Source organism: Sturnira hondurensis, unplaced genomic scaffold (assembly GCF_014824575.4).
Source record: "Sturnira hondurensis isolate 20B ecotype Veracruz unplaced genomic scaffold, ASM1482457v3 Scaffold0013559, whole genome shotgun sequence".
Taxonomy (NCBI): Eukaryota; Metazoa; Chordata; class Mammalia; order Chiroptera; family Phyllostomidae; genus Sturnira; species Sturnira hondurensis.
This window is the reverse complement of record NW_028086190.1, coordinates 4,455,021-4,476,251: the sequence shown is the minus strand read 5'-3', so window position 1 is coordinate 4,476,251 and position 21,231 is coordinate 4,455,021. Positions and strand designations below refer to the sequence as shown.

Sequence of the window (21,231 nt, the reverse complement as noted above, 5' to 3'; positions counted from 1 at the left end):
AAATGTTATCAATAATAAAATAGATCAACATGTCAATAAAAAATAATACCGATATCATGAGGGGATTCATAATTTTCTTTTAATGTTACCAAAAGAATAATTTAATCTTGGCCAAACACAACCTCCCAGGTTCTTTTTGATTAATTCGAGATGACTAAATAGTACTGTAGATTTAGCAGCATAGTTTAATTTATAAACAAATCAAAATCGTATTGGTATAAGATCCCTTCTGGTTATTATATCCCATTATGTCAATCTAACAGTGTTGGCAAACATTTAAAAATTTCTCTAAATATTCAGCTATAGAAATTCAAACCAAGAGGGGAAAAACCTTTTTATACTGAGTGACATGAAAAGGAATCGCAGTCTCTACTTTAATAGTTTAAATTGTAAATTAGCACTGAGGAAAGGGGTTTATAGAAATGGACTCTGAGACCCTCAGATTCAGAAGGATGATGGGACATGAAACCTTCCTGGTTGCTAAACTCCACAGCCTGCAGAAAATTTATAAAACCTGTTACACCTAACATTTATTATGCAAAACTAGGATCTCAAGATTCCCTCCCCTGTGTTCCCAATTTAAATAAATAAACTTAGAGGAGTCAACCACTACTGCATAAAAAACTGCATAAAGAACACTTGGGGCCAGACTGGGTCTTGGGGAACACTAATGGGGTCACTGGACCCCTCAGATGGCCTTAAGTGAAATGTCTGAAAAGGTCCAGGGCTCCTCTTGGCTGGCCCATCAGCTCACTCAGGTGTTACTAAAACCTGAACAAACCATTTAGACTTTGCAAGTACAAATGGCGATTTACTGTACACTTTTGATACCTGTATATCTTCTCTCCCATGCCTAACAGCATGTAAAACAAAAAAGTCCCATTTTGTACACATAAAAGCACTTATCAGGGCTCAGTGGCTCTCAACACTACCCACTTTGAAAGGATTGATAATGGTGTGGTGGGAATGGGACAGGATATGGACATCTGTGTTTTCCCCTGTTAATAGCATAATGCAACTTTATTGCTAAAAAGAAAGTAAAAAAATAAAGAAAGGATGTTCTTCTCAACTACCGTGAGCCACTAAAAAAGCTAGCTGCTACTGAATCCAAGAGATACTTTTGTGCTTGACAAACAACTGAACATATTTCACTTCCCTAGGCCATTCTACTTTCCCTACACTTCCATTATTTCACTACTCTCAAATTACATGTATCTTGTGGTTTCTTGTGTGGTTTCCTCAAATAGAAGACTCATACTATAAAGTTACATGTTTCTTGCTGCAAGTAATTTAGTCCTTAAACAGACTACAATTTCAGTAAAAAATATTTAACAATAATTAGCAATGGTTACATGGTATGGAATATGGAGCTAGAAATACCAAGAGATGAAAAATGTATGAACTTCCCACATTAACAGGTACAGTAAATTCTACTGCTATTGCAAGGACAAGAACTTAGAAAAGTGTTTGCTTAAACCCAAATCCCAGCAAATACATATGCATGCATGTATACATATTTTGAGATGTACTTATTTGTACAACCAAAAAGAGTAGTCTAAAAGGCAAGTTAAAAATTGTATAAAAATTTCTTAAAGAATGGTCCCTTAGCAAAATGATGTGAAAGCCAGCCATGAAATGATGTCAATGACTTTCACACTTCCAAACACTCATCTTTAAACCTAACACTGTTCCTAAAGCTTATCTCTGACCCACCCAAACAGACGACTAAGTGGACTTCTCTGTACATAATGGGTGCTCAATACACAGCAGACACTGTATCCTGCGACTGATAATGACGGCAGCAAAAAAAAGTATACCTGGAGCACCAAATCTGCTTCCAACAATTCTACTCCTCCTGGCTCTCCCAGAAGGGAGCTGTGATTAACTTACAATGATACCAAGTCTTCTTTTGCCTTTGTGTCAAGCACCTTTATACTCAGGCACCTCCTACTGACTCCTGACTCACCCTCTTGTTAAATTTTGAACAATGGATGCCATTTTACACCTCAGAGCTCAGAAAAGGCAGCACAGTAGCTGGTATATAGATGTGATGGGATGTTTTTATTCCGCCCTGAAAAAAAGCTCCCATTTTTGACACACTGGAAAATGTACAGCCAGAGAGTGCTTGAGGCAAAGATGCCACCCCAGCCTTACATCTGTCTGCTTTCATTTGTCTACAACTGTGCTTATAGATAAAACAAGCTTTCCAGATGTCATCACAAGCAGGGCTCATATGCTGACTTCACGGAGACACCACTGTTGGCTGCCAGCATAACAGAGTTGTAAAACTAAAATATTTAAACTCTGAGCTACTCAACACAACTTTGAATGTCACACAGGATCTTATTTCAGGATTAATTAATGTACACCTCAATAAAATAATCATGTGTTAAAAACAGAGCTTTCTGGCATGCAAGTGGATCTAATTTTCCTGTTTCCAACTGTTCCAATGGCATACAAGTATTATCATGAAGAATTTCTTAAAAGAGAGCATTTATTTCTACATGTAAACACCCCATCAGGCCCTTAAGTGCCAGGTGCTACATCTTAAGAAACTCTACATTTTCATTGTTTAGAACAGCCACAATGAAACTAAAATGAACAAAAGTAGGAGCAGACTCTAAAGACACTTCCACTGTGAGAGGGGAAAGCCAATGACGAGCAAGTGGGGGGATTACTAAGAGGCATTGTTGCATGCATTTCATATGTGAAGCTTGGCTTCAGGCAACCTGGTATCAGGGAGCTTGAATGTTTGTTTGAGAACACAACATCCCTGTGGTTATAACTACGACCACTGTAGGAAAGAGGACTGCGGTGATTTCATAATAAAGAAGAACTCATTGCTCCTGAGCTTCCTGAAAAATTATTCAAACACACTCATGTGTGCAACACACACACATGGACAGAATTTCTGATTTCCTTTTTCTCTGAACCTGTCTAACAATGTTGTTTTCATTGAGAGAGTTTTAGGGAGTTCACCTTCGTCTTAAAGGACCACTCCTAATAACATCCAATAGAGGTGTTTGGAGCTTGAAAGAGAAGCGGGTTCATAGTTAGGTAAGTAAGTCGTCCTCTAAGTATCAGAACTTTGGTTTTCCTTCTGCTTGGGTAAATCTTTTCTAGCAATGTGTTTGTAAACTTGGGTTAGGAGTGCTCATTAAATATCTTACTACTCAAAATCCTGGTTTGTGGGTTCAGAAGCCAAATCCACTTCACAGCCACAAGACTTCTGCAGTTTTTTCTTAATTTGACAAGAGACAAACTTTGCATTAACCCAGCCATGGCATCATATAGGGTACGTAGGGGCTGGTCCTACACCCCAATGAGAGCATCTCATGTTGCTGGCACTTACAAAAAAGCCTGTCCCATGCAATCCATAACTTTACTCCACTGTGTGCTTCCATGAAGCAGTAGAACAAAACATTTACTTGTGATGGCTTTCCAGGGAGACCATTATTTAGAAGGAAAAGGAGTCAATTACTTTGCTTTCCCACCATCCTGAATGTTCCCATCTTCTCTCTTGAGCTGATCTAGTTCAAACCCTCTGAAAATAAATCATCCCAAAGCACTCAAGATTTCCCTAAAGACCCCAGCAGGCTTCCTGCTTTGTGTGTTTCCACTCTTATGGTGGGAGGCTAATGTGTTTTCGGGATGTTTGTTTTAATGCTAAGAACTTTACTAAGTCAAAACAATCTGCCACGGTGATCCATCTATTTTGAATGATCCTGGCTTCTCCCCCTCCTCCTATTTCCAGACTGAGAGGAACAGATTAGTGCAAGAGGAAGACCAGAGGCTTAAACTGCTGTAATTTCGAAGAGTTGGGACAGCAGTTACACTTTTTGAAGTAACAAACCTCATTCCTGGCTTTACAGACTCCATGGTCCTCCTTCATTTGAGGCTGGGGTAAATTTCTAGGGTGGGGCAGAAGAATCACTGCTGAAGGTCATTTTACACTGAATCTTACCCTCTCCCACACCAAGGTCAACCACCTATTCAGCACCCTCCCAGTACCACAGCTGGACCACATCATATGAGAGTCTCTTCAGAAAGTTATTTAGGGTGATGCTTACTTAATCAAACCCTAATTATCAGCTTTTCAAAAAAGTACATTCCCCCAAACATATAATAACATCTGACTCTAATATTTGAGCTAAAATTTACCTTCTGTTCTTTAAAGCTCTCCTGGGTTTCTAGAGGGTGTGCAAGTTATTGAATAAATAGTAGCAATGTGAGAGACTCACATGACATCTTTGATCTCATCTTTGTTCTTTAAATCCACTGGGGAACCTGCAAGTGACACCTTCTAAACACTTCTTTCACAGATGAGAAAAGAGATATGTGACTCATTACCTGTTTGCCTAAGAGCGAGAAGGTGAGCCTGGGGCTGGGCTGGAGGTGCACCAGTTTACTTCAAGATCAACTAGGAGCACAGTTTGGGGTCAATCGTCCTCTCCAGGCTACAGACCAGAGGGGACATAATAGCAGCAGTAAGTGTGTAAGTCAGGAGAGAACCTGTTCCGAATGCTGAAAGTAATAGGTTACTCTCAGGTCCATATTTGAATACAACTGTATTAAAAAATAACCCAATTTAACAATTCAGAAGTTCTGATATATGTTTTATAAAAATGTATGAGAAACCTAAAAGCCATGGAGAGCCATAACTTTGAGCTGCCTCATTTGTTTCTCTTTTATTACAGTCCTGCACGGTGGGCACAAGCCCTTCACTGAAGAGAACATTAAATCTCTATTCTAAACTGTTTTAGCAGAACGATATTAATAGCTGAATATTATTTTGTCTGACTGATAAAATACCATTCAAATAACACCAAAGAGAGCACTGAACCCCAGCCAAGTCCTGTGAGAAAAAAAGTGACGAGCCATCTTCAGAAACAATAATTTCTTGTCACCCTACAGACTCCAGTAACAACATTTCTACTGCTGTGTAGCCCTGAAGCCAAATACCTGGACTGAAGTTGGCTATTGATAAATAAACATTTCTCTGGGTCTTCCATAGTAAAGAAAGGGGCCACATGAAATACTCTTTTTCTCCCTTACATATCTGTTTGGTTTTTCCTAAAGCAGGATCGGTAAGTAACCAATGTGAACACAGGAGGAAAACACTTTGTTTCCATGGATATTCTACCACAGACAGAGAAACAGGACAATATTTAAGTTTAGAAGAAAGAGTTTAATACTGGAAAATATTCAGACATCAGTGTGATTCAATTCAGCAAAAGCCCTAATACTACTATATGGCCTTATCTTTTGGTGCTCTGTCTTTGTACTACCAAATTACACAGCCCCCATGGTACATAGAAAGGCACTGTTTTTCCTTTACCAATATTTCAGTGTGTCATTACAAACAGTTTCAGTAAGGTTAGCCTAAAACCATAGCAATGCCCTTATCTTTGAAAGGTTTCTCATTTTCCATCAAATTCACAAGGGTTTTTTTCCTTCCCTAACCAATACTATATTTTGATGTTCCAAATATCATAAAAAATAAAATATTAACAATTCATAAGTTAGGAAGCCTGTTCTTTGCCTAAGATAAGCCTTTTTAAATAAACAAATGACAACAGTACTAATAGCCAAATAGGGTTTATATAATACTAACACGCCTACACTTAAACTAACTGAAAAATTACACTGAACCTAGTTTGAACTCACATAAATAAATTAAGCAACTTTGTGGAAACATTCACAGCGTTTCTACACGAGAGCTACTGAGTCAAATGTTTTAGTAGGAAACAAGGATTTTTCTAATTGGCAAATAAATGGTTCTCATCTTTTCATGCACTGAAAAATCTGACTCAGGTCTGAGCCTGAAAATACTTGAGATTAAGTGTACTGCTTTGGATATCGTATTGACTGTAAGTTCCCATTAAAAAAAAAAGCTGCAGTGGAAGCATTTATAAAATATTTGAATCCTAATCCCCATCATTCAGTTAGCCTTACTCACTAGCCAATCAAGGAACTAAGATTAAGGTCTAAACTAGCTCAAAACCAAGAACAATTTTAAAAGGTAATGGCCTGGGCACATCTTATGGAAGCTGCAGTGGCAGCAGCGAGTTTCATGCACTGCCCAAGAACGACAAGAAGAAAGATGCCAGAAAGTCAGCCAAGAAAGAAAAAGACCCGACGAACAAATCTAGGGGAAAGGCCACAAAGAAGTGGTTCAAAGGCAAAATCTGAAACAAGCTCAAGAATTTAGTTTAGTTTGACAAAGCAACAACATATGCCAAACTCTGTAGGGAGGTTCCCAAACAGTAACCTTATAAATCCCACTGTTGTCTCTGAGAGACCGAAGATTCCTGGTTCTTTGGTCAGGGCAGCCCTTCAGGAGTTCTTTAGTTCTTAAACTAGTTTCAAAGCACAGAGCTCAAGTAACTTATACCAGAAACACCAAAGGCAGGGATGTCCCAGCTGCTGGTGAAGGTGCATGAACAACAGGTCCTACCAGCAATACATTTAGAACTTTATTTAAAAAAAGATAATGACCTGAACAGGGATGATCAATTAATGACCTAAAGGTCTTTAATTTTAGGAAAAAAGGGAAGAAAGAAGGAAAATATTGGTTGGTAAATTTAGTCAAAATCACAAGCAAAACATTTTCAGAAATTACAAAATTATCTACATCATGTTTTACTCACTATCAATTACCCTATATTCTAAAATTTTTAGCCAAGTCCATTCAGTGTAAACTTTTACAATAAAATAATGGGACTAAAAATTAACATGCTTTTTTAAAGATTTTATTTATTTATCTTTAGAGGGGAAGGGAAGGAGAGAAGGAGAGAAATATCAATGTATTTGCCTCTTGTGAGTCAAATACATGGTTGCCTCTTGTGAGTTCCCTGCTGGGAACTGGCCTGCAATCCAGGAATGTGCCCTGACTGGGAATCAAACCACGATCGTGTGGTTCGCAGGCCCGCGCTCAATCCACTGAGCTACACCAGCCAGGGCTCTAAAAATTAACATAAGTTTTATAAGCTAGCACTGTCAAATAGAAATATGTGACCCACAGAAGTAATTTTAAGTTTTTAATTAATGATAAAAAACTAAAAGAGGTAAAATTTGCCTTTTTCCAAGAAATTAGCTTTAATATATTTTACTTTACCCAATATGTCCAAAATATTGTCAAGTCAACATATAATCAATATAAAAATTGTTAATATTTGACAGTTGGTATTCGTATTAAATCTTTACAATTTGGTTAAGTATTTTACAATTTAGTGCACATTTCAATTCAGTATGGAATACCTGATATGTGCCTAAGGAAATAATTTTTAATTTTGAGTTTAAGTAGACATGGAGTCAGTGGCTTCTGTATTAGATAGTGTAGGCCTTTAGTTTAATAAATCCCATTCACCTTGCATTGATATAGTAGTTTTATTTTATTTTATTTTTTAAATATTTTTATTTATTTATTTATCTTTAGAGGGGAAGGAGAGGGAGAGAAACATCAATGTACGGTTGCCTTTCTTGTGTCCCCTGCTGGGAGTTGGCCTGCAGGGAACCAGCCTGCAACCCAGGCATGTACCCTGACTGGGAATCGAACCTCGATCCTCTGGTTCGCAGGCCCGCGCTCAAGATATAATAGTTTTAATATACAGCAAAACCCTAGGACTAGAAAAATCTTTTAAAGGCAAACTAGAAAGCATCAGTCATTGCTGGTCTAAAGGTAGGAGGGCCAAGCTGAAATCCTGCATATGCAAATATAATCCACGGTTTATATAAATGCATTTCTGACATTTTTTATTTTCTGTGCACATGTGCAGTGATGTGTGATTTAGCATCCTAAGGAGAAAAACATATTACCCATCTTCAAAGTCTTGGTCAATATTTTATGTTACCCACCTTTCTTCTCCCCCCCAAAGGCTAATACCACGGCAGGTTTGAAGTGCTTTCAAAAGGAAACATTCTTGAGTGATTTGAGTGTATATTAGGGGGCGGTGGGCTGAAAGTTTCTCACCCTCTAAGAACTCGGATTCCTCCATATGTTCAGGTGACTCTAAAGAATGCTAACACAACTTGAGGAAGTAACAGAAATTATTGCTCAAAACCCCTGGTGGTAGAATAAGAGCCCTTGAGTGTCTGCAACTGATGAATTATGTGAACCAGATCAAGTTATTAAGTTTTCCTAATGCCTACTTCATTAACAAACCATTTAACCCTCCCTTGAAATAAACGTTTTACAAGAAAATAAATAAGGATCTCTCCTATTCTATCAGTGACACCCAGATTCAAATGTTTAATTTAACCTGTAATTCAGATATCAACCCCTCCACGCCAGAGGCCCTCCTATCTATTACTAGAGTTAAATCTCATCTTTCCTTAAATTCTCACTTAAATATAATAAACAACTTTGCTGGAACAAATATTAGCATCTATTTACTTAATATTAGATGTGTGTGTTTAAGAACATGTCTTTTCTGTTAGTGAACACCTACAGGGCAGGGACCACAGCCTAGTCATTCTTATGGCTCCCACACCAGGTGCTCAGTGCAGGTGTGCAAAATGGAAGGTACTCTGTATACTCTGAAGGGAAGATACAAAAAGAAAAGTTTAAGAGGGGATTGTTACTCTAAGTGGCTTTATTTTCTAGTTGGTATTAACTACTAATAAAAATGCAATATACCTGTTTATCAACTAGAAAACAGAGCCACTTATGACCCCCTCTTAAATTTTTATCTTTGTATCTTTCCTTCAGAGCGTACAAAGTACCTTCTATTTTGCACACCTGCACTGAGCACCTGGTGTGGTAGCCATAGAATGACTAGGCTGTGGTCCCTGCCCTCTAGTGCTCACTGTCTAACAGAAAAGAGATGTTCTTAAACAGGAAAAAGAAGGGAAAGGGTCACCAAAGAACATGAAGGACCCATAGACCAAGACAATGTGGAGGTGGGGTGGAGGGGTTGAACGTAGGAGGTTGGGGTGGGTAGGCAGAAGACAGTAATGGGGGGGAAATGGGGATAACTGTAAGTGAACAATAATAATAACAAATTAGATTTTCCTTGGGAAAAAATGCAAAATACCTGGTTTAGTGTGAGAATTAGCAACCCCTGACATCCAGCCACTCCCAGTCTAGTGCAAAACCCCTCGGAAGAAAGATTCAAGCAGGACCTTTTAGGAAATGAATAAGCTGAATACAAAACTTAAGCTTTTACAGGCCAAATAACTCAGTATGAGCATAGGCATGAGGAAAGAGTGTGAGCTTGGAGGAGGAGAAAAGGCCCTCCTCACATGGTTGCAGCAGGTTCCCAGAGGGCATAAAAAGAGCAGGAGCTGACATTTGAAATGAGAATGGGACTCTGTTGAGAACGGCCTGGAGGGCTAAGACAAATATTTTCTATTTTATGTTGCAGTTAGTGAAAAGCCACTGAGAATTTTGAGCAAGTGAAATGTTGAAAGTGGGATTTGTGGAAGAAGAATCAGCCCACAGCTTCAAGGATGCTCAAGGCTGGAGGAAAAGGGGGTGGCTATTCAAATAGAAAGGATGATGCATTTCCCACATGACAAGATCTGTTAACTGACCAGACATAATAGGAACAAAGCTAAAAATCGATTACTTTTTGTAACTATACTGAATACCTTGAAGGTTGGAGAAATGACAGTAATTCTAAGAGACTGGGAAATCAGAAGAAGGCTTAAGAAAGGAGATAATGAACTTCACCCGGGCCAGATTAAAATGAAGGAGATAGTAGTCAAATTAGCAGCTATAGATAAATGTTACAAGTTGTTCTCTCACAGCATGCCTGTGTGCACGAATGCAAGTGTGAAAGGTATGCTCTTGGCCTCTTAGAACCATTTTCACTGCAGTTGAAATTTCATCTCTTTTTAAGTTATACAGAAACAGGAGCAAATAAAAAATTATGACTACATGTGTGCTTATGTTACCAGGTTTATCAAAATCATTATTCCTGCTATAATATATATTGATGTCCACAGCAGGCTAAATAAACTACACTAGTAAACCACACCCTATTACTCCTAGGCACTTCTGTTTTACTGGCTGATTTATGAAGAGTCAGTTAGTTGTTCTCAGACATGACTAGAACAGTTTCATCATTTAATGAAATATTATAAAAATCAATGAAATATGATTATAAAACAAAAGGTTCATTCTGCAGAAACTAAACTGAATGCTTTGGGAAGTACTGACAAGAATAAGTCACCTAGAAAACAAACAACCCTGTTGGTGTGGTCGTGTGGGCCAAACAACTGGGAAAGACTGAAGAATTCTGCTCCTGAGACCAGTTATTTGTGTCTAACTTCTAGGTTCACTTTAAAGCAACTAAAGGTGAAAATCTTTGTGGTACATTATGGGTGTCATTTATTAAGAGTTCAGTTTGAAACTTCAATGAGCACAACCATCCACACCTTAACAGTTTGGAGAAAAAATGCACATTTCCATGTTTGAAATTTAAAATGTTTCAAACACATGGTTTGTTTGTTTTCGGTGAACTTTTATCACTTAAACTGATAAACTAGCTAACTATTGGTTCTGGCTGCAAATGATAAAGAGGGATTTGCTACTGCATATGATCTCCTCAAAGTAACAAATGCACACACTGAGGAATAATTTAATATGTGTTTACCTGGCAGTTTATAGAGGTGTTTCTACTGGGATGTTACCGTCCACTGAGAAATCGCATGACGTACTTCTGGTCTTTTAAAAATAGCAAAAGCTCCACTCTTGGAGAATGGCAATGTCCTATCCAGTGTTTTTCTCCTATAGCCTTTCATAAAGTTGACTCAATTAGGAAATAAGCACCATTACAAATCAGTCACAGCAAACTGCTGCTAAAATCTGGGCTATCTGAATCTAGGCTAAGTTGAAACATAACCAGTATGTAAATTTTTTATAGGCATTACTAAGATGACATTTTTTATCATGATTAGTATAAATAACATTCAGAACATTAATGCTTTTATGAAAAAATCTCCTGTTGATCACCTACTCTACAGAATAGTAAACAGATTTAGAACTCCCCAGGTTTTCTTTTTTCATTTTTATTCAAAAGTTTCATAGATGAAACTGTAATTGCACAATTAAGCCACTCTGTTCCATGGAAGTCCTGTTCTGAAGAAACAAAGCATTCACAGAGAAAGCACTCGTTACCAACAACACTGATGCAGGTAAGCAAAGCCACTGATGCATGTTGTTCAGAACACACACACAAACTTTGGTCCTTGAAATATCCATTCCCCAATCACTGTATCCTGACAGATGTTAGAAAGAGATTTTGCCTGCCCTGTCTGAACACAGTGAGATCTGGTCAACGATCTAAAGTTAAAAGCTGTAAAATAAGAAGACCTCTACAAAATTCACTATTAAAACAAATATATTTTAAATTTCTCATCAGGCATTGGGATTTGTCATCAAGAGTTAATGATGACTTCCTTTAGAGCTTTATTAAGCACCTATTCTAATACAGCAAAATTCTAGGGAGACTGTAAGGATGAATGAAATATGAGACAATCCTCCAGATCTATAGTGGCTTCCTTTTCTCATATCTTTAGTTAATACACATTTAAGGCATACCCATCCTGTGCTAGAGACTGAGAATACCAAGCCAAATAAGACCCTCAAGAGCAGGCAAAAATGTAGACTCAAAGCCATGGGGTTGGTTCCATGCAAAGAAAAGTACTTTGCTTGCACAGAGGAGGGCTCAGGGAAGCTTTCAAGCAGGTTTCTTTTGAGCCATACCTGAAAGGATAAGCCTGTTTACACAGAGAGTAGGTAGATTGCAAAGATGTGAGCAGGTAGGAGATGAAGAAGTTTGATGAGACATAAGGATGAAGAGGCAAGCAGTCCTCCACTTGCCTAGTATTTATTGACTGCCAGCTGCATGTTCTGTTCTGTTCTAGGCACTGGGAATGTGAGACTCAAAGTTAAAACACACAAATCCCTATTCCGATGGAGCTTAAATCCTAGTAGAAGAGAAAAATAATGGGCAAGCTAAATAAAATAGGGACTATGTTAGATGTTAATAATTGTTTAAGGAGGAAAGGCAAAAGAGGGAATAAGGCTCTGCAATGTGTGGAGTGGAGGGAGGCTGAAATTTCAAATAATGTAGCCAAGGAAAGACTCGCTGAGGAGACGTTCGTGTCTGAATCTAATGTGCGGCAGGAAATCATCGCAGGAAAAAGAAATAGCAAGGAAGCCAAGGTAGCTAAATTTGAGTGAGGAAAGGAGAGAAAGTGGGTGACGTGGTCAGAGAAAAAAGGAAAGTGGCAGGCCATGTAGAGATGGTTGTGCCCTTTAGGGCCTGGGCTTTTACATAGAGAGACCTGCGTTCTGATCAAGATTTGGCATGCCATTATTGAGGAGTTTGGACTGTTCCTCCACCCAGGAAAAAGTCACTGAAGCATCATTAGAAAGTATGGCCTTTTATGAATTAGAGGAGAGAACAGATTAGAAGCTAGACAGCCAGTCAAGAGGCTGCTACACAGATCCCCAAGGAAAAAGAAAATAATTAGGGCCTAAATATGGTGGTGATAGAACATCAACTCTTAGCATAACTATTCACAGATACTAAAAAAGGACAACTGTGGTTTAATCTGCTTTGCTTCCCTGGACTAGTGTGAATGAGAACAGCAAAGAGAAAAAAAATCCGTGCAAACATTCCCAAATACTGTTTAAATTCAAGATAAAATACAATTGCTTTTCTGTTCCATACAGTGGGCCCATTTTTATCCTAGAAGTCATGGCATCAGCTCTAAGGATTTGAGGCTTGAAGGCCAACAGACCCTTATAGACTTAATCAGACCATATACTCAAGGGCAACTGCATAGTGACACAAATGTGAATTTGATATAATGCAGCTACCTGGGCACCTGGTTAACAGTGGGAGTGTCCTGTCTAGAGATTTGGATCTAGTAAACCTTTGGGACAAGGAGCTTAATGTATGTATTACACAAATGTACCCAAAGTACATTTGTACTTTGGGAGTCAGGTGGGGCTGAACTTAGCTCCTGCCTGGCTCACCATGACCAGGCCAAGTGCTCTGGTTTAAAAAATGGGGAAAGGACTTGAACAGACACTTCTCCAAGGAGGGCATACAGAGGATCCAGAGACACATGAAGAGATGCTCAATATCACTTGCTATCAGAGAGATGCAAATTAAAACCGCAATGAGATACCACTTTACACGGGTGAGAATGGCTATCATAAACAAAGCAATACACAACAAATGTTGGAGAGGGTGTGGGGAAAAGGGGACTCTGGTCCACTGTTGATGGGATTGCAGACTGGTACAACCATTATGGAAAACAGTATGGAATTTTCTCAGAAAAGTAAAATTGGACTTGCCTTTTGACCCAGCAATTCCACTGCTAGGATTGTATCTTGAGAACCCTAAAACACCAATCCCAAAGAACATATGCACCCCAATGTTCATAGTAGCACAATTTACAATAGCTAAGAGTTGGAAGCAACCTAGGTGCCTGTCAGTAAATGAATGGTTCAAAAAACTATGGTACATATACACAATGGAATTCTATGCCGCAGAAAGAAAGAAGGAGCTCCTACCTTTTGCAACAGCATGGATGGAACTGGAAAGCACTATGCTGAGTGAAATAAGCCAGGTGTTGAAGGACAAATACCATATGGTCTCACCTTTAATAGGAAGCTAAACAACAAAACAAACAAGCAAGCAAAATATAACCAAAGACACTGAAATAGAGAACAGGCTGACAGTGACCAGAAGGAAGAGGGGAGGGAATTTCAGGGGAAATAGGGGAGGGATTTAGAGGAACATATATAAAGGATACATGGACAACAACTGAGAAGGGTGGAAATGGGAGGGAGGAGGGAGTACCGGGGGTGGGATGGGATGGGAGTAATAGACAGAAAACTGTACTTGAAAAACAATTAAATAAATTTAAAAAAATTTTTGAAATAAAAATAAATAAATAAAATGCATCTGTCCAGAAAGGGCACTTTTTCTAATTTCCATAATGGCTTCATATAGGCCAGGCAATGTGCATTTTAATCACAGCTCCCAGAGGACTGAAAGTAGTTGGACCAGCTGCACCTGAAAGGAGTGGGAAGCACCTGAGATTTAGGGGAGATTGCACCACTCTGGACTACACAAGCTCCAACTATAGAAGATTCATCTCTTTTCTTTTTAAACATAATGATATCACCTCCCACAATTTGTCCCTTTTTTGCTATGATAAAATATTCAGAGACTGCATTTACTCCCCAAATTATTCTGTTTAGAACACATGCACAAAGAATATAGGTTTATTTTTTTAAAACTAGCACTGGACTATTAAAAATAGCATCATTATTGTATCTACAACAAACATTAGAAAGGGCCCTAAATTGTACTTAAGCACAATTACCTTAATGTCAGTTGAGATTTTATGATACAACTGTGAGGTACTTTATTTTTAAGGCAGTTTAACCTGCTTCATTACCAAGAACAGACATTTAAGTTTTAAATCTAGGGTTCTCAATAAGATGATTAGGCTATGCTCAGCAGTTTCTTTAAATATTTAAAGGAATTTTCATCATCTAAATATTTATGGTAACAACAGCACCAGGTGCATTTTTTTACTTGTTTGTCAGGAACAGTCTTCCCAAAGGTGGAGATTTTTATTACTCACCTGAGGATATGTTTACGATTTCAGAGAGAGAGGAAGGGAGGAAGAGAAGAGACAGAGAGGGGAGGACAGAGAGAGAGAGGGAGGGAGGGAGAAAGAGAGAGAGACTGACAGACAGACCGATCAAATGCCTCCCACAGGCACCCCCCCGACAAGGATGGAATCTTCAATACCCTGACCAGGTATTGAACCCATAATCTCTTGGTGTAGGGGATGATGCTCCACCCAGTTGAGCTTACCAGGGCCTTTAGAATCCTAGAAATTGATAGGAAACCTTATTCAAACATGTCCCATCAAACAGATGCAGTAGTTCCTAGGGAACTAGCATAAAAGTTGCTGCTTTGAATGGAAGTTTGCAGGACTATTATCCAGACAGTGTCACTTCTGCCTCATAGATGTTATTTTCATTGCCACATCAGCAGCTTTTTAGCAATACTTCCTTCATGACCAGGGTGTGCATGATGCTCTTTTTCAGAAGATGGTAGAATAATTACACAGATTAGGTGTGAGCAGATACTCCCAGGAGTCTGGCATTGCCAGGCAATAAGGTACGGTGCTCAGGGAGTCTGTTCAGCTGTGCTGGTTATAAGTGTGCTGTTCCATGCACAGCCACTCCAGGGCACGGCCCCACCACAGGCTCTGAGCAGACTCTTGGAACTGCAGAGTCTGAAAGGGGTTCCTAGTATCTCCAACGGTGAGGGAAGAAGTTTCCTAATGTCCAGTTTGTGACCTAGGCCTAACTTTCAGCTATTGGAAAGAACAGCATTCCATATCTCATTTATCCTAAAAATCACCTCCATGAAGTAGGTATAGGCAGTTATTATTCTGTCCACTGTAGACGATGAAAGTACAGCATTGAGAATTTTAGTGGTGCTATTTAAAGTCAGTTTTATCAACAAAAGCGGGACTTACTACTCGGCATATATCTGAATATTACAGTCTCTAGTTCATGGATTCACTTCCAAATATTTACTGATTTTTTATTACATGCCATACAATTGTGCTGGAAGCCAGTTACACCAAGTAACAAAACAGGAATGATCTCTGCTCTCAAGGAGCTTATAGTCTCCTCAGGAGAGATGCATATTAAATAAACAAACAAATACAGCATTTCAAAGCGTAAAACGTGCCATGAAGAAAAGGTATGGAGGCTATAAGAGAAAAGTAGAGAAAAAGTCAGGTTGGGTGACACTGAGGTTGAAAACTGAGCAGGAATTAGCCAGGGGAAAGAGTGTGGGCTACCAATACCTACATTACCTGGGGCATAGCATGCATCCTTGACGGGAAGAGCAGAAAAGCTTAGCCAGTCATACCTATGAGCAAGTAAAAAGCTTTCAAAGAATTTTCTCTCTGTTTTCTATGGTTTCTTACCTGGAACTATGTCTGATATTGGGAGAGTGCTTTACTGACAGTGAGGAAGCCTGGATTCCAGTTCTGGCTCCACCACCATGTCCCTATCCTGTCTCCCTGACCTTGTAACTCCTTGGAGGAAGGGAGCTTTTCCATCAGAGGGGGTCAAACCATTTACTCTGAGAAACTGGATATGAAACAGGACAAGAACATGAATACAACACAATAGAAAACCTGCGAATGCTAGACATATTTAACATATTATTAGTTAATAACATTCTTACTAGCTAATAAAATGACTAGCCATAAGAGGAACAGATGTATTCAGCTCTTTTAAAAAAAACAATATAAGAATATGCAAATTTTAAAATATGTCTACTAATAGGTATAGTTAAAAGTTACTGCACTCCTGCTATTTGTTGGCCATTATACCGCGCTCTTTCCACACTATATAGTTTAATTCTCATGGTAAATCTTCCATAGTGGGTATTATTATTTTCATATCACAAATGAGAAAACTGAGACTCAGACAGGTTAAATAGTTTTACTGAGGTCATGTGGATGTTAGTGATCAATTCCGGGAGTCTGATTTCAGAGCCTATGTTTAGGGATTATTTTTTAAACTAATTTATTGTTAATTAATTATTAATTATATTACTATGAAATGGACTGGCCATTTTAACCATACCACACTAAGTCCCATCAATTGTTCTTTTGACATATTTCAAACCCATTCCTTCCCCTCCAGTCCATTTGCACTGACAAATACAGCTCTTCCTTGAATACCTTAAGCTGCTAATTGGTTGTTCTCCCTACAATACCTTTGATCTCCCATCTATCTGCACAATTAACTGCCATCACGCCAACATACTCAGAACTCAGCTTTCTGAAGGTCACTCCTTCACATTAACCCTTCAGTATGATCAGACTACCTAAATTGAGGAGAACACATTTTGTACGTGGCTATTCCTCAATTCACAGAGCCTTAGCCCTGCAGCCAGCTGCTCCTGCGTCCTCAGCTCCACATCTCCACAAGCCCTCCAGCCCCCTGGTTGAAGCACATTTCTAGTTCCATACATGCTGACTATGAACCTGTGTTTTCACCACATTCTTTCTCTCCTTGGGCCCCCTTCAACAACACTCCTCACCATTCAGAGTCCCACGAATCCAAGAAAACAACTCATGTGCCTCATTAAGCTTCTTCCAGTCCTCAGGAACCTTATTTGTCCTCAAACCTGGGGCATTTAAAGAGCATATGATGCACTTAACTTTTTGCCACCTCTTGCATTCTTATTTAATAGCTACATTTTTAACTTTCTAAATGTATATAGTTTGTCTCTATAGCCATACAAAAATTCACAGGTGGCAGGAACAGTATTATTTTTCCTGATTTTCCAGACCTCAAAACCAAAGCAGAAAATTCAAAATATCTAGAATGAAAAGTCTATACACTCAAAAGATGTATTTCATGTGCGATGGAACAATTATAGAGTCTGTTCTGTCCTTGCCCATCTGGTCACAAATGCAGGCCTGCGTTATGCCAATACTTCTTGTACCTAAGTTTGCAAATTGTGGCCAAAGGATTTAGTTTTGTGGGGTGGGTGCGGCAGGGTACAGGGGAGAGAAAAATAATTACCATCATTTAATCATTTGAAATACGGTATTGAAAAGAACATATCTAAAGACAAAACAGGAAATGTTATTTGTTTTTAAAATCTCACTATTACTTAATATCTATTTAGGGCTTAAAACCTAATAAAATGCTTTCCCAGGAATGAGAAGGCAGGGTTGTCATCAATAAATGACCATCAGCATTTGAATCCATATCTAAGAGGTGGCATCTCTTTCAGCATCCCAGTACAAACCACTGAGGCAGAAGACAGCAGTTAATGGCACAGACTCCAGAGCCAGACCATCTGAGTCAGAATCCTATAGCTCTGCCACTTATCAGCTGTGTGACGCTGGACAAGTTAAATAATGTGTGGCCTCAGTGTCTTCATCTACAGAATAAAGTTAGAGATCAGACTTACCACACAGAGTTGCTGTGGGGATCGGATGAGCAAATACACTCTTGAAACAGTGTAAGTGCTCTATGATGTTTATCATTCTACAATGTGCTCTTTGTGTGTGTGTATGTGAGAGAGAGAGAGAGAGGGGAAAGAAATCTAATTAGGTTTCCCAACATTCCGCTGAGGGAAGTTGTCTTATTCATATGAAGGGGTAGGGTTTATTCTTTCAACAAAAAATCTTGTGGAACAAGGGAAATAACTTACCTCCTGAGTTAGTGATGAAAACCATTCCTTAACCTATCGCTCGACCATTGATAATGATAGCATGCTTTTTAAAAAAATGTAATGCTCTTCAAGCTTCCCACTGTCAACACTTTCACACATTGTATTCTCACCGTTCAGTGAGAGGGATGGATATACAGACGGTGGATGAAAGGTAAATTAAATGTTAGATTCAAAGAAGTTAAATGGCTTGATTGGGGTCAAGGAAAATTTACTTTCATAGTGTCTAATACCTGCTTTTAAAACTAAACCCAACTGGCCAACAAGGAGGCATAGGTAGACACACTGTGCCTCTTTACACAACCAAAAGAAGGACACAAACAATTTATAAACAACAACAAAAAAGACCCCAGGACTGACAGAAAGTCGAACTGTATGGAAATCTGACAACCAAGAAGTTAATAAAGAAACATCCATCCAGACCGGTAAGAGGGGTGGAGGGGGGCAGCCGGGTGAAGAGGACCCGCAGCAAAGTGGTGGTGGAGGACTGGGGTGGGCAAGGTGGTGGCTGGCGGACTGCCAAGGCTGGTGGAGCTGGTGGTCCCACATTCATGTGTGGATAAATCAGGAGGAACAACTGGGGAGTAAGACAGACCTCACAACCCAGGGTCCCAACACGGAAAAATAAAGCCTCAAGCCACTGATTGGAAACACCTGTGGGGGTTGAGGCAGCAGCAGGAGAAACTCCCAGCCTCACAGGAGAGTTTGCTGGAGGACCCACAGGGTCCTGGAAGGTACACAAACCCACCCAGGAATCAGCACCAGAAGGGCCCACTTTGCTTGTGGGAAGCAGGAGAAGTGACTGAAATGAGGCAGAGAGTGGAGCAAGTGCCGATGTTCCCTCTAGGACCACTCCCCCACATACAGTGTGACAATGAAGCGACGTGGGTTGCCCACCCTGGTGAACACCTGAGGCTCTGCCCCTCACTACATAGCAGGCATGCTGAGACAAAAAAAAAAAAAAAAAAAAAAAAGAAAGAAAGAAAGAAAGAAAAGGAAAGAAAAGAAAAGAAAAATGGCCCAAATGAAAGAACAGATCAAAGCTCCACAGCAAAGACAACTAAGCAATGAAAAGATAGTCAACCTATCAGACACAGTTTAAAACACTGGTAATCAGAATGCTCACAGAATTGGTTGAATTTGATCATAAATTAGATGAAAAAATGAAGGCTATGCTAAGTGAAATAAAGGAAAATGTACAGAGAACCAATAGTAATGGGAAGGAAACTGGGATTCTAATCAACAGTGTGGACCAGAAGGAAGAAAGAAACAACCAAACAGAAAAGAATGAAGAAACAAGAATTCAAAAAAGTGAGGAGAGGCTTAGGAACCTCCAGGACATCTTTAAACGTTCCAACATCTGAATTATAGGGGTGCCAGAAGGAGAAGAGGAAGAGCAACACATTGAAAACTTATTTAAACAAATAATGAAGGAGAATTTCCCCAATCTAGCAAAGGAAATATACTTCTAGGAAGTCCAGGAAGCTCAGAGAGTCCCAAAGAAGTTGGACCCAAAGAGGAACACATCAAGGCACATCATAATTAAGTTACCCAAGATTAAAAATAAGAAGAGAATCTTAGAAGCAGCAAGAGAAAAGAAGACAGTTACCTACAGAGGAGCTCCCATTCAGACTGTCAGCTGATTTCCCAAAAGAGACCTTATAGGCAAGAAGGGGCTGGAAAGGAGGACTCCAAGTCATGAAAGGCAAGGATCTACATCCTACATCCAAGATTACTCTATCAAGCAAAGCTTTCATTTAGAATGGAAGGGCAGATAAAGTGCTTCCCAAATAAGGTCAAGTTCAAGAAGTTCATCATCATCACCAAACTCTTATTATATGAAATGTTAAAGGGACTTATCTAAGAAAAAGAAGATAAAAATATGAACAGTGAAATGACAACAAACTCACAGTTACTGACAACCACACCTAAAACAAAAACAAAAACAAAGTAAGCAAACAACTGAAACAGGAACAGAACCACAGAGATGAAGATCACATGGAGGGTTATCAACAGGGGAGTGGGGGAGGGGGGGGAAGGTCCAGAGAATAAACAGCATAAGCAGTAGACAGAAGATAGACAGGGGAGGTTAAGAACAGTATAGGAAACGTAGAAGCCAAAAAACTTGTATGTATGATCCATGGACATGAACTAAAGCGGGGGGAATGTGAGTGGGATGGGGTGTGTAGGGTGGAGGAGAATAAAAGGGGGGAAATGGGACGACTGTAATAGCATAATCAATAAAATATATTTTTAAAAAACCCCACGAAACCTAAATCTCAATGTCTCCACAAGCTGACATTTTTTTTTCGGTGTTCACGTTTCCTGGGGTGCACTCAAAATCTAAGAAGCATGAATAGAGGCCCTGGAAACTCTCCTCAGCTGGTTTGATAAAAATGTTCATCCCATCCCTTAGGGGCACAGTGAGTGGCTAAGTAGGTTTGTTACCCTTCCTCTTTGCTGAACACAACTGACACTCAAAGGAAGATCAGGAAGTGCAGGTCTGCATGCCCTGACCCCCGGTGGGTTGCCAGAACTCTTGTGAATTGCTGTAGATACCCACAGAAAACTGCTGGGACTAGTGCATTGGCTGAATTGCTAGCGAACTGAGAAAAAATCAGTAAACCTGAGGAATATCAACACATGTTGCCACTTTCTTGCCTAGGGATCAAGCACAAAGGAAAAAGGACGCAAGGACGTGGACAATGGTGTGGTGACTTCTGGGGAGAGGGGGTGTAAGAGGAATAAATGGTAATGGAAAAATACAGTACAGATTAAATAAAAAATTAAAGTCATAAGAATGCATTTCTTATTTGCAAGGGCACTATTTGCCTCTACATTTCCCAATACATACTTTATAAATTGCTAGTCCCAGGAAAAAGGTCTACTTGGATAAGTCAGTTTGGGAATTGTAACATACTCTTTTTTGGGGGGTGGGTGGGGGGAGAAGGGTAAATATACAATGCTTATCAGCATA

General features: G+C 39.3%; 1 protein-coding gene and 1 pseudogene across 4 annotated transcripts in view; one reads left to right on the top strand and one right to left on the bottom strand.

The window, feature by feature from the left end:
- Window positions 1-6,443, top strand: part of LOC118998033 (40S ribosomal protein S25-like) — a 42,347-nt pseudogene extending 35,904 nt beyond the window's left edge.
- BNC2 (basonuclin zinc finger protein 2) overlaps window positions 1-21,231 on the bottom strand; it is a 425,587-nt gene that overhangs the window by 56,607 nt on the left and 347,749 nt on the right. The window lies entirely within an intron of this gene.